General features: G+C 38.0%; 1 protein-coding gene across 3 annotated transcripts in view; it reads right to left on the reverse strand.

The window, feature by feature from the left end:
* The window catches only part of MGAT5B (alpha-1,6-mannosylglycoprotein 6-beta-N-acetylglucosaminyltransferase B), a 253,842-nt gene that overhangs the window by 24,329 nt on the left and 217,232 nt on the right, over positions 1-12,281 (reverse strand). The gene's annotated exons all lie outside the window — the stretch shown is intronic.

Raw genomic sequence — 12,281 nt, forward strand, 5'->3', positions numbered from 1 at the left:
AGTTTAGTCCTTCATCACCTCTCAGTGGGACCATTTCCTAAAAGGTATCCCTGCTCCTAGTTTCTCCCTTCTTTAATCCGTCCTCACACAGCTAGATATTGATATTTCTAAAACACAGATTTGTGTTACTACTATACTTAAAAATCTTCAGTGGCCATTTATTGTCCCTAGAATAAAATACACAATTTCCACCTTGGTATTTAAAGGTCTCTATGATTGGACTCTTCTAGTTCTATTTCAGGTTACTTCCCTTCATATGTCTTTTTATTCCTTCTTCATTCCTGCCAAACTAATATAGTAGTTCTATTTTCATGACACCATTTTCTACTTTGGTATCTCTGCACAGCCTATCCTCCAGGTTTGAAATACAGACCTTCCTCATCTCTACATCTTAGAATCCAGTCTTCCTTAACATAGCTCACAAGCATAGCTCAGGTGTTATTCCCAAACAAAGACTTTTTTAAACAATCTCCCTAGTTGTTAGTGTTCTTTTTAAACATTATTTGCTTATTATTGGACAATTGATTTAGAGTTGAAAGAGACGCTGGAGGCCATCTAATCCAATGTTTTCATTTTATAGATTAAGAACCTGAGGCTTATAAAGGTTAAGTGACTAGCCCAGAATCACCCAGATAGTATGTATGATCCAGGCATTTTCTGGTCTATGTATAAAACGTTTTTCTTCAATAAAATGTAACCTATTCAATGGCAAAGACTGTTAAAATTTTTGCCTTTGAATCACATGCAGTGATTTTTGCAATTGTACAACAATTTTTAACATATTGAATTGAATATCTCATCCCCTTGAGGCTTGGCTCTTCCCAACTCCAGGGAGAAAGAGGGAAGAGAAAATACATATTTATTAAGAATAATAAGCCCAAGATTTTAAAGTATAGTAGTGACACAGTTAGATTAGTGTTTTAGGAATATCAATATCTAGCTGTGTGAGGGTAGGTTGGAGAAGGGAGAAACTGGGAGCAGGGATACCTATTTGGTGAATAGAAAGCCAGGCCTAGAGATGGAAGGCCTTAAATTCAAACAAATCTGGCTTCAGATATCTATTTTTTAGTAATGTGACTCTGGGCAAGTTCTTGGTACTCCAGACAGAGCCATTATTGGATCCCCATTTATGGAAGGAATCTCCACACATGAATCTCAGATCTCCCTCCTCTAGCTTCATTTCTAACTCACTGCCTACACAGCAAATGAAGGTAGGGTCTCCAGTAATACATTAACATCTACCCATATCCACGCTCTTCACCTCGGTTAATCATTCATATTGCCAATAGACTAAACTTTATATACAAACTTGACCTGATCATTTCTCAGATCAAAAATCTTCAATGGCTTCCTATTGTTATAAAAATTAAAATTCAATTGCCTGACATTCAAATGGAAAGACCTCCAAAATAGGATATTTTTCAGCTTTAATTTTCATATGATAGAATTTGTGAGGTGAATTGTCCAAGAAAAAACTTGGGTTCAAATCCTTGCTCTATGACTTAACACCATTATGAACTTAGGCAAATCACCTAATTCTGGGCTTCGGTTTCTTCAATTATAAAACAAAGGAATTAGACTAGATGACTGCTAAGGTCCTTTCTTGCTTTGAATTTATTATTTTTTTATTTTTAAAAACCCTTAAATTCCGTCATGGAGTCAATACTGTGTATTGGTTCCAAGGGAGAAGAGTGGTAAGGGCTAGGCAATGGGGGTCAAGTGACTTACCCACGGTCACACAGCTAGGAAGTGTCTGAGGCCAGATTTGAACCTAGGACCTCCTATCTCTAGCCTTGGCTCTCAATCCACTGAGCCACCCAGCTGCTGCCTTGCTTTGAATTTATGATTCTATTCCCTTCCATACAATCAACAGTGCAACCAAATCATATTCAACCATGTACCTTTCTGATTCCATAATGTTTCTCACCTTTCATTCCTTTTGTTTGTTGTTCATCTACCTACTTTAAGTCCAACTACATACTCTTGAGTCGAACTTTTATAGTTACCTGACAGCATACATAGTAGCTTTCCAATTGCTTTCCCCGCTTCTCTTCACAATGTATCCTCTATACAGCCTGCAAAATAATCTAAAAAGTCTGATCATGTCTCCTTGATAAAAAAAAAACAAAACAAACTTCAATGAGTCTGCTTAGAATTTAAGAACCTCCACAATCTCGCTTTCTTCTACGTTTCTGCCTTTTTACCTCCCATCATTAACTTTATGTTGAATGAGACTCTTAATTTTCTCTCTGTATTACATCTCTCACCTCAGTGTATTTGCACAAGTCATTCCCCAAGTCTAGAATATATTTCTTATCTCTGCCTCTTAGAAACCTTTTTTTCTCCTTCAAGCCTCTCTTATATGGAACTTTCACTGCTCTCTCATCCCCACCCCACCTCCTTCCTCAAATTTCCTAGTACTATACTTATATTTATTTGTGTTTATATTGTCTCCCCATAAGAACGTAAGCTTTTTGATGGGAAGAACTGTTGATTTTGTCTTTACTTCTTCAGCTCAGCAGAGTGACTAATACATTTTTGAGTTCATTCAGTTTTATCATTTTTTTAAAAATGTGTTTGTTGAATTGAATACAAATGCCATCTTCTCCCCAGTGTCCACCCATTTTATCAGCAGTAATGAGATTTTTCTAATAATTTGTCTTGCAATTCTCTAAATCATTTTGGCTTATAATATGCATATAATTATTAATGCTTATAATATTATGTACTACAATTATTCGTTTATAAGCTTTGATACCTTAACCAAATTGCATATCTTTCCAAAGTATAGTATTATCTGCATAAAGTAGGTAGGCACTTAATAAAATTGTTGAACAAGGGGAATCAAAATACAATAAGAACAAGGCCCACTCCCCTGGATATGGCTTTCCCAGAACTGACTATCTGACTTCTCCTTTTGTTTTTTACTTCCTGTCAACTGAGTGAAGGCTCATCCTATTTATGCCTGCCTAGAAGAGAAATCAAATCAGTCTCAGATACCTGCTAACTGTGTGACTCTGGACAAGTCACTTAACTTCTGCCTTAATATACTAGAGAGAGAAATGGCAAACCACTCCAGTGTCCTTACCAAGAAAACTTCATGATCCATGAAGTCACAAAGGGTTGGACACAACTGAACAACCAAACAATAACTACAACAAAGAAGAGCTATCTCTGTGTCACATCCTGCACTTAGTGGCAGAGTGGATAAAAGCCCTGGATCTAGAGTAAGGAAGACCTGAATTCAAATTTGGCCTCTGACACTTTCTAGCTGTTTGACCTTGGACAAGTCACTTAACCCTGTTTGTCTCAGTTTCCTTATCCGTAAAATGGGACCTACTTTCCAAAATTGTTGTGAGGGTCAAATGAGATAATAGTAAGTTAATTAGCATAGTTCCTGGCATATAGTAAGTGCTATAGAAATATTAGCTATTATTGTTATTATTACAGCTCTTTCCCTCCCAATTACTTGGAGAGATCTGGAGCAGGATAAGTCAGATAGAGTGGGACATAGAAGTACTACAGCTAATTAAAAGGACCCCTGGAGGAAAGAGCTGGAAAAAAAGCACTCAGCTTCCTAATTTCTTACATTGGGAAAATAAATCAATATTTACTAGATTGAAAGGATCTAAGAGCTGCTCAGGAAATTTCCTCTTAGATGTTGAGGCTCAGCATGACTGGTAGATTTGAAGTCAGAGGATTTGAATTAGAATCCTGGCTCTGTCATTTACTTCTGTAGGGGAAAATGGAACTACAATCATCTTGGCTAAAACTCATTTTCCTCATCTGTAGAATGAGAGGATTGAACAAAATGGTTCCCAAGATCTCAATAAAGATACAATAATAGGGGGCAGCTGGGTATCTCAGTGGATTGAGAGCCAGGCTTAGAGTCAGGAGGTCTTGGTTCAAATCTGGCCTCAGACACTTCCTAGTTGTGTGACCCTGGGCAAGTCACTTGACCCCCATTGACCATACCACTCTTCTGCCTTGACCCCAAGATGGAAGGTAAGGGTTTAAAAAAAAAAAGATACAATAATAAATAAATTAGAGTTGGAAGGAATCTCTGAGGTTCATAGGATCATAGGTTTAGGGCCACATAGAGCTTCCAACTGGTATTTCCCGGGGGTGGGGGTGGTGGTGGTGGTGGTGGTAGAGGGGCTTTTGTCTATTAACATTCAGAAATCTGAAATATTGCAATACTCCCCTAGCTGATATTACTGCCTGGCCTGCCATCTTCCTGGTCTAGGTCACTTGAATGATAGCAGGATAATCTTTCTGAAACAATTTTCCTGCTCAAAAACCTCAAATACCTTATTTTTATTTTTTGTTAAATGCTAAATACTTAGTTTTTTTTAACTTTATACTTAAATTTTAAATTTAAAACTATCTAGTTTTTTTTTTTTAATCCTTACTTTATGTCTTAGAATTGATACTAAGGCAGAAGAATGGTAAGGACTAGACAATTGGGGTTAAATGACTAGCTGTACATTTTAGAAGTGTTTGAGGGTGAATTTGAACTCAAGTCCTCCTAACTCCAGGCTTGGCTTGCTATCTACTGAGCCACCTAGCTTGTCTCTACTTTAGTTTTTAAGGTCCTCTACTGATAGTATTATCCATATGTCACACTTATCCTCAATCCTCTATCCTAATCTCTTGCCTTATTACTTTCAACTCCAACTAAGCCATCTCAAAGTCTGCCCCAGCTCTTTTCATGTACAACCTTCATCTATCCTTTCTGCTTGTTTCCTGTTTTGCTTGCCTCTAAAATCCTACTCAAAATTCACTTCCTCCAAAAAAACTTTCTCTGACTACCTGACCCACACTTTTACTTTTTTTTACTTTGAGCACCAGGATTTTCATTATGCTATTTTTTTACTTGTTTATACAATTGTTGTTTGTCCTTTGTTTCTGAAGATGACCAATGACATCACGAGGTGATGTCTTGACTTGTGCAAGAACTGGGTCAACTGGCAAGACAAAAGTCAGCAGGACTGGCGATGGCCCAGTACACAGTGGATGTGGTGTCTTTGATGTCTGACCAGCTTTTAAGCACTCCACAGTGCCTGCTTCAGCTGCCTTCATGGCCATTGGAACAAATTGTTCTAATTTACTCATTCTATTAGGAGATGTCTTTATGTGTTTGGTTTGAAGCCTATCACTCACTTATCCTCAATCTGGTTTAGTTTGTCTGCTCATAAAGTTTACTAGGGTATAGCTACAGCTTACAGCTTCTTGGAGCCACAGGTGAGAGTTGAGTGAAAGGTAGACACAAAAGGTTGATGAGCAGACCTGAAAAGGGCTCAGCAAGCCTTCCTACCAGAAGTGCTAGTCCTCCCTGAACATCTCAAAACACATCAAATTTATTTAGATATAATTCCAACAATAATTAACTAATCCAACCTGGATTAACACCTGGTACAACAGAAATGCTATGGAAGAGGGATTATTGCTTGAATATTTACTTCTATTAAAATATAGGCTCCTTGAGGGCAGGGATGTTTTCATTTTTGTTTTTGTATTGGGTAAACCAGACATAGTGACTAGCATATTTGAGAGGGGTGGGGTAGAACAGATCTATTATTTCATTGGAATCAGGAAGTCCCAGTGAAGTAAAGCCCAATATTATGGAAGAAAAACCCCAGGAAAATTACTTCGTTGTGACCTCTCTTTTTGGGGGATGGGATTTCCTGGCAAAGACATTAGAGTGGTTTGCTATTTCCTTTTCCAACTCATTTGACAAAGGAGGAAATGGAGACTTAACTAGGGTTACACAACTAATAAGTGTATGAGATCATTTGAACCCCAGCCTGGTCCTTCATCCATTATGTCACTTAACTGCCCCAGAAAAACTACCTGAAGAACTAAAAAAGTATTAATTTTGGCAAATAGCAACTCCAAGTATGATTGCAGAGCATGGATTTAGAAATAGAAGCTATTCTTCTATTTATAGCTCTAAATCCAAATCACTTCCCCTCTCAGTTTCAATGTCCTTATCTGTAAAAAATAGGCATAAAATAATTGCCCTTTTTACTTTTCAGGACTATGTTGAGGATATTATTCATTCATTCATTCGTTAAAGTCCTACATAGAGACTTCTGGTCAAGATGGCAGCTTAGAGAAAGCTAAAGTTCAGATCTCCAAAAACCCTTCCCTACCGAACTCAAATTGTATGCTCCTAGGGCACCGAAATTCAAAACAAACAACATAGACTCCGGGAATCCTCCTCATGGACCTGGATCAAAAGGTACGCCCCCCCCCCCCAAAGCCAGAAGCCAAGATCACTCGGACCTAAGGGGTAGGCATAAGGAAGGTCCCAGGACCCATTCCCCCCAACCCAGAGCACTGAGTCCAAGGCAGCAGAGGGAACCTCAGAACCGCAGGGCCGGCTATTCTGAAGACCACTTCCTGAAAACAACCTGACTCAGACGAGGGGGCACCCAACACAGACAGCAGGGAAACAGAGAGACGGGGGGAGCTTGTAAGCCCCTGGCTGGATCCTTCCATTCGAGTCTCACAGAAGGTCCCTGCCTCAGGGCACACTCAGTTTAACCCAGGGAAAGCTAAACCTATCAGGAGCCCTCCGAGCTCCAGGAAGCCGCGGCCCCTCCCCCCTCAGAGTGCTGGCTCTTCTGGCCAGCTAAGGCACAGAAACAAACACCCCGTGGAAAGGGCCAAGGCAGGCTAAGAGCGTGGAAGTAAGGCAATGGAGAAGCATCGGGAGGGAACAGAGGAGGGCAGTAACACGGAAACACCAGCAATTCCTGGCTTCCCCAGGAAGACAGAACAACAACTGCATAGAACGGACAATCTACCTGGGGCTAAAACCTCTGAACACCAGACAGAGATAAGAAAACCTTGTCCTCCCCACTCAGATAGAGATGGCAAACTCCACAGAAGTACAAAAGCCCCAAAATTCCAAGAAAAACAAGAAGAAGGGGGCGACTTTGGACACATTTTATGGAGCAAAAATACAAAATACAGAGGAGATAGAATAGGAAACACAAGCAAATGCTCCGAAACCTACCAAAGGAAATGGAAATTCACCACAAACCCATGAAGAATTTGATTCGGAAAGGATCAAAAAGATGGAAGCCTTCTGGGAGGAAAAGTGGAAAACAATGCAAAAGAAATTCACGCAACTACAAAACCAGTTTGACCAAAGTGAAAAGGAAAACCAGGCTTTAAAGGTCAGAATTAGGCAACGTGAAGATGAGCAAGAACTAATAAAGCAAAGCCAAAAGACCAAGAAATTAGAAGAGAACATAAAATATATCACTGACAAGGTCATAGACTTAAAAAATAAAGGGAGAAGAGACAATTTAAGAATAATTGAACTTCCAGAAAAGCCAGAAATAAACAGCAAACTCGACATCATAATACAAGATATAATCAAAGAAAATTGCCCAGAGATCCTAGAACAAGAGGGCAATACAGAAATACAGGGCAATAGAAAACAGAACATACAGAATCACAGAACACTCTCTACACTAAATCCCCAAAAGACAACTCCCAGGAATGTAATTACCAAATTCCAAAGCTTTCAAGCAAAAGAAAAAATCTTACAAGAAGCCAGAAAAAGACAATTGAGATATAAAGGAATGCCAATCAGGGTCACACAAGACCTTGCAAGTTCCACTTGGAATGACCATAAGGCATGGAACATGATTTTCAGAAAGGCAAGAGAGCTGGGCCTTCATCCAAGAATCAGCTATCCATCAAAACTGTCTATATACTTCCAAGGGAAAGGATGGGCATTCAACAAAATAGAAGATTTCCAACTTTTTGCAAAGAAAAGACCAGAGCTCTGTGGAAAGTTCAATATCAAAAAACAAAGAGCATGGAAAACTGAAAAGGTAAATATGAAGGAAAGGGAAAAGGAGAAAAATGTTATCTTTTTCTTTTACTCAAACTCTCTTCTATAAGGACTACATTTATATCAATCTATGTATACTAACATGTGGGGGAAATGTAATGTGTAAATAGGGGGAAAAGAAAGACCAAAAAGAATAAACGTTCTCACAAAAAGATTCACATGGGAAGGGGAGGGGAAGAAAACTCCTATAAGAAGGAGAGGAAGAGAGTTTTTACTTAAACCTTACTCTCAGGGAAATCAACTCTGAGAGGGAAAAACATCCAGATCCATTGGGATCTTGAATTCTATCTTACCCAACAAGGGTAGGGAGAAGGGAAAAACAAGGGGGGGGAGGGAGAGAGGGAAAACAAAAGGGGAGGGAAAGAGAGGGGGGGAAGGGGAGGGAAGAAAAAGGGAGGAACTAAAAAGGGAAACATATCAAGGAAGGGGACAAGGGGGACTGATTTAAAGTAAATCACTGGACTAAAAGGTAGAGCTGAAGAAGAAAGGTTAGAATTAGGGAAGGATATCAAAATGCCAGGGAGTCCACAAGTGACAGTCATAACTTGGAACATGAATGGGAAGAACTCACCCATAAGATGTAGACGAATAGCAGAATGGATTAGAATCCAAAACCCTACCATATGTTGTCTTCAAGAAACACACATGAGGCGGGTAGACACCCACAAGGTCAGAATTAAAGGATGGAGTAAGACCTTCTGGGCCTCAACTGACAGAAAGCAGGCAGGAGTGGCAATCATGATATCTGATAAAGCCAAAGCAAAAATAGACCTGATCAAAAGGGATAGGGAAGGTAATTATATTTTGTTAAAAAGGACTTTAGATAATGAGGAAATATCACTAATCAACATGTATGCACCAAATAATATAGCACCCAAATTTCTAATGGAGAAACTAGAAGAATTGAAGGAAGAAATAGACAGTAAAACCATATTAGTGGGAGAATTAAACCAACCATTATCAAATTTAGATAAATCAAATTAAAAAATAAATAAGAAAGAGGTAAAAGAAGTGAATGAAATCTTAGAAAAATATAATTAATAGACATATGGAGAAAAATAAATAGGGATAAAAGGGAATACACCTTCTTCTCAGCACCACATGGCACATTCACAAAGATTGGCCATACATTAGTTCACGAAACATGGCACACAAATGCAGAAAAGCAGAAATAATAAATGCAGCCTTTTCAGATCACAAGGTAATAAAAATAATGATCAGTAATGGTACATGGAAAACCAAATCAAAAACTAATTGGAAATTAAACAATATGATACTCCAAAATCGTTTAGTTAGAGAAGAAATCATAGAAACAATTAACAATTTCATCGAGGAAAATGACAATGGTGAGACATCCTTTCAAACCTTTTGGGATGTAGCCAAAGCGGTAATCAGAGGTAAATTCATATCCCTGAGTGTATATATTAACAAACTAGGGAGAGCAGAGATCAATCAATTGGAAATGCAAATTAAAAAACTTGAGAAGGAACAAATTAAAAACCCCAGAAGAAAACCAAACTAGAGATCCTAAAAATTAAGGGAGAAATTAATAAAATCGAAAGTGACAGAACTATTGACCTAATAAATAAGACAAGAAGCTGGTACTTTGAAAAAACAGACAAAATAGACAAAGTACTGGTTAATCTAATTTAAAAAAGGAAAAAGGAAAGAAGAAAGGCAAATTAACAGCATCAAGGATGAAAAGGGGGATCTCACCTCCAATGAAGAGGAAATTAAGGCAATCATTAAAAACTACTTTGCCCAACTATATGGCAATAAATATACCAACATAGGTGATATGGATGAATATTTACAAAAATACAAATTGCCAAGACCAACAGAAGAAGAAATAGATTTCTTAAAAGATCCCATATCAGAAAATGAAATCCAACAGGCCATCAAAGAACTTCCTAAGAAAAAATCCCCAGGGCCTGACAGATTCACCAGTGAATTCTATCAAACATTCAAAGAACAGGTAACTCCAATACTATACAAACTATTTGACATAATAAGCAAAGAGGGAGTTCTACCAAACCCCTTTTATGACACAAACATGGTACTAATTCCAAAACCAGGCAGGCCAAAAACAGAGAAAGAAAATTATAGACCAATCTCCCTAATGAATATAGATGCAAAAATCTTAAATAGGATACTAGCAAAAAGACTCCAGCAAGTGATCAGAAGGGTCATCCACCATGATCAAGTAGGATTTATACCAGGGATTCAGGGCTGGTTCAATATTAGGAAAACTATCCACATAATTGACCACATCAACAAGCAAACCAACAAGAACCACATGATTATCTCAATAGATGCAGAAAAAGCCTTTGATAAAATACAACACCCATTCCTACTAAAAACACTAGAAAGCAGAGGAATAGAAAGGTCGTTCCTAAAAATAATAAACAGTATATATCTAAAACCATCAACTAATATCATCTGCAATGGGGATAAACTAAATCCATTCCCATTAAGATCAAGAGTGGAAACAAGGATGCCCATTATCACCTCTATTATTTGCCATTGTATTAGAAACACTAGCAGTAGCAATTAGAGAAGAAAAAGAAATTGAAGGCATTAAAATAGGCAAGGAGAAGACCAAATTATCGGTCTTTGCAGATGACATGATGGTCTACTTAAAGAATCCTAGAGACTCAACCAAAAAGCTAATTGAAATAATCAACAACTTTAGCAAAGTTGCAGGATACAAAATAAGCCCACATAAGTCATCAGCATTTCTATATAATTCTAACACAGCTCAGCAGCAAGAACTAGAAAGAGAAATCCCATTCAAAATTACCCTAGACAAAATAAAATACTTAGGAATCTATCTCCCGAGACAAACACAGGATCTATATGAACACAACTACAAAACACTTTCCACACAACTAAAACTAGACTTGAACAATTGGAAGAACATTAACTGCTCATGGGTAGGATGAGCCAATATAATAAAAATGACCATCGTACCCAAACTCATCTATCTATTTAGTGCCATACCCATGGAACTTCCAAAAAATTTTCTTACTGATTTAGGAAAAAACTATAACAAAGTTCATTTGGAAGAACAAAAGATCAAGGATATCCAGGGAAATAATGAAAAAAAAATACAAAGGAAGGGGGACTTGCAGTCCCAGATCTCAGACTATATTATAAAGCGGCGGTCATCAAAACAATTTGGTAGTGGCTAAGAGAAAGAAAGGAGGATCAGTGGAATAGACTGGGGGCAAGCAACCTCAGCAAGACAGTATATGACAAACCCAAAGATCCCAGCTTTGGGGACAAAAATCCACTATTTCATAAAAACTGCTGGGAAAATTGGAGGACAGTGTGGGAAAGATTTGGTTTAGATCAACACCTCACACCCTACACCAAGATAAATTCAAAATGGGTGAATGACTTGAACATAAAGAAGGAAACTATAAGAAAATTAGGAGAACACAGAATAGTATACATGTCAGACCTTTGGGAAGAGAAAGACTTCAAAACCAAGCAAGAATTAGAAAGAGTTACAAAATGCAAAATAAATAATCTGGAATACATCAAATTAAAAAGTTTTTGTACAAACAACACCAATGTAACCAAAATCAGAAGGGTAGCAACAAATTGGGAAACAATCTTCATAAAAACCTCTGACAAAGGTTTAATTACTCAAATTTACAAAGAACTAAATCAATTGTACAAAAAATCAAGCCATTCTCCAAATGACAAATGGGTAAAGGACATGAACAGGCAGTTCTCAGCCAAAGAAATCAAAACTATTAATAAGCATATGAAAAAGTGTTCTAAATCTCTGATAATCAGAGAGATGCAAAGCAAAACAACTCTGAGGTATCACCTTACACCTAGAAGATTCGCTAACATGACAGCTATGGAAAGTAATGAGTGCTGGAGTGGATGTGGCAAAGTGGGGACACTAATTCATTGCTGGTGGAGTTGTGAATTGATCCAGCCATTCTGGAGGGCAATTTGGAACTATGCCCAAAGGGTGATAAAAGACTGTCTGCCCTTTGATCCAGATATAGCACTGCTGGGTTTACCCAAAAGAGATAATAAGGAAAAAGACTTGTACAAGAATATTCATAGCTGCACTCTTTCTGGTGGCCAAAAATTGGAAAACGAGGGGATGCCCATCAATTGGGGAATGGCTGAACAAACTGTGGTATATGTTGGTGATGGAATACTATTGTGCTAAAAGGAATAATAAAGTAGAGGAATTCCATGGAGACTGGAACAACCTCCAGGAAGTGATGCAGAGCGAAAGGAGCAGAACCAGGAAAACATTGTACACAGAGACTGATACACTGCAGTACAATCGAAGGTGATGGACTACTCCATTAGTGTCAATGCAATGTCCCTGAACAATCTGCAGGGATCTAAAAAATACTATCCACAAGCAGAGGATAAA

The sequence above is a fragment of the Monodelphis domestica genome, chromosome 2 (assembly GCF_027887165.1).
Source record: "Monodelphis domestica isolate mMonDom1 chromosome 2, mMonDom1.pri, whole genome shotgun sequence".
Lineage (NCBI taxonomy): Eukaryota > Metazoa > Chordata > Mammalia > Didelphimorphia > Didelphidae > Monodelphis > Monodelphis domestica.